Here is a 2,690-nt window from a genome sequence, read left to right as displayed (position 1 = left end):
AAAAAAAAAAAAAACCAAAACAGCAGTTATTTTTATGTTCAGTTTCTGTAGATCAACAAGAAGCTCATTTGGAAGATCCTAGCTCCTAGCTCATGAGAAAGACAATCAGCTGAGACTAGATCTGCTCACCTTTTAAAAATGCCATTTTCTTGACCAGCACAGGTTCCTACCATGGGTGAGCCTTATTGTGGTGTTCCCTGCCCTCGTCCAAGTCCTTCGGAAATATATAAAGTCTTGTAGGATGGGGTTCATGCAATTTTATTATGAGCTGTGTTCCTCAAGCATATTTTACTAAATAAGAAGAAATGGGGTTTGTGGATAGTATTTTAGCTGCTTTCTGCCTTCAAATTTCTCTGAGAATCTAACTTTGCATCCATGTCCTGTTGGATTAATGGTTATAGGCATATCTCTCAACCAAGCATTTTTTTTAAATTTTCTTTTCAACTGATTATTTTTTACATTTTTGATCCTCTATTGTTTTGGAAGTTTTAATCTGTTCTTTTAACATTTACTTTAGAAGTTACAATATACAAAATTAAAATTTTATTTATTTATTTATTTAGCCAGCTCAGCCCACCCTGAGGGCAGGGGCTATCTCAGTAGGTGGTGCCAGGATCAAATCACTGTCCCCTGGGCTTGTCTAAGCTTGCCTAAGCAGATGCTTTAGACCACTGAGTTCTCTTGCTGGCCCCCAAAATTAAAATTTTTTTTTTTAATTTTTATTTATTTATTGTGTGTGTGTGCGCGCGCCTGTGTGTGGCCAGCTCAGCCCACCAGGGGGCGGGGCTGGCTGGTATGTGGTGCTGGGGGATTGAACCGTGGTCCCTGTGCTTTGCTTAGCTTAGCTTGTTCTAAGTAGGTGCTTTAGACCACTGAGCCATCTCACCAGCCCCTCAAAATTAATATTTTAAAGTCTAAAAGTTAATCAGGGTCAGCCAAATAGCTCAGCAGATTAAATCGCCTGCAAGCAGGCCCAGGGGCCAGGGGTTCGATCTCCTGGCCTGCTGTGCCGGCCCCACCCCCAGGGCATGCTGAGAGGGCAATTGAGACTGGGTGTGGTGGTGCACACCTGTAATCCCAGCTCTTGGGAGGCTGTAAACAGACGAATCACTATGCATTCCATCTAGTAGTTAAGTCCCTGAACACCCTGTAGACCCTTCCCTAAATATACAAAAAAATAAAAATAAATAAATAAATAAAAATCAATATTTGTATTATCCTACAACAATGAGAGGGACAAAAACCAAGCAAATGAACAGTGCTTGAACCATGCTTCCCCCGCACCTACCAAATTAATGCACTGTTGCAAAAGCATATCTTAATATTGTTTTAAATATCTCCACAAGACATTATTATTAGTGCTTATGCACCTAGAGATTGTTTTATTTATCCCAATATTTACCATTTCTCCCTCTCCATTTTTTGCTCATTTTGAGTCATCTGTCATCCTTTAGCAGAGCACCTCTTAAATATCTGCAGTGAAGGAGCTGTTTTTTGTCCTTTAATCATCATAAGCTAATTTTTTAAAAATGTAACATGAATTAATACAAATTCGATTTAAAAACCAGACTCACAAAATACAAACTCCATGCTATTATTGGATTCAATAGAAATGAAAGCATTTTCATATGACTGTAAAATATTCAGAATGTGTATGCCCAGACCCTAGCCTTTTCTCATCTGGACCAAAAGCAAAAACTCTCAGGTTGGTATTAGTCCATGGCTCTAACTTTGAGTAGCACTGCTAAATGGTTTTTTTGTAAGAATTACCTGCTTGTAATATGTTCTCTCAATTCTTACCTGTTTGACAATGTGTTTTTAAACCCTCATTAAAAAAAAAATAAACTTTTCTGATGTCATGAGAGACAAAGACAGACAGCAAGACATCATGAGGGTGCATTTGTGTGATAATTTGGATCTCTAGCATTGACAGCTTGATCTTCAGCCTATGGCACTATTAGTGAAATCTTTAAAGGTTAGGCTTAATGGAAGGAAGTTGGGTCATTGGGGGTGTAGCAGTCAGTGCTCACTAGAGAAGCAGATTTAATATAAGATATATATATTACAAGGAGGGCCACCTCTGTCCTAGGGATCTGAAGGATCTAGTCAAAAGGCAAAGGCCTGGAGCTTACCTCAGAGGCCTGTGTGATTTCCTATCAGGAAGCTGAATAGTTCACTGGAAGCCAGGAGACCGGAAGCCAAGGAGATGGACATCCAAGGTGATGGTGAGGACTGGAGAGCCTCTGAAGTGAGCTTTCCTTCTTCTCTTCCTTTTTATTTCATCCAGGCGATAAGCCTATTGGTTGGTGCCACCCACACCAGGGTGGGTCTCTCATCTTCATTAAACCCATTCAGTCCTTCCCAGAATTAAGCTAAGCCAATCAGTTGAGTGTTTTCTACTCAAATTGTCACCGCGGCTAACTATGACAGAGGGTATGCCCTCAAGGGATCATTGTGACCCCTGCCCCTTCTTTCTCTCTTTCCTTTCTGGCAGTCATGAGATGTGGCTCCTCCTCCGTCACACATTCTCTGCCATGATGTCTTGTGCTGTTCCAGGCCAGAAACAGTAGGGCCAAGTGACCATAGACTGAAACCTTTCTGGAAATGAGCTAGAACAAGCCTTCCTCCTTGAAATTGGTTTCATGGGTATTTTGTCACAGAGATGGAAGGCTGACTAACAGAGCTGCTCA

This window comes from Octodon degus, unplaced genomic scaffold (assembly GCF_000260255.1).
Source record: "Octodon degus isolate 3935 unplaced genomic scaffold, OctDeg1.0 scaffold00017, whole genome shotgun sequence".
Lineage (NCBI taxonomy): Eukaryota > Metazoa > Chordata > Mammalia > Rodentia > Octodontidae > Octodon > Octodon degus.
This window is presented reverse-complemented; position numbering follows the sequence as displayed.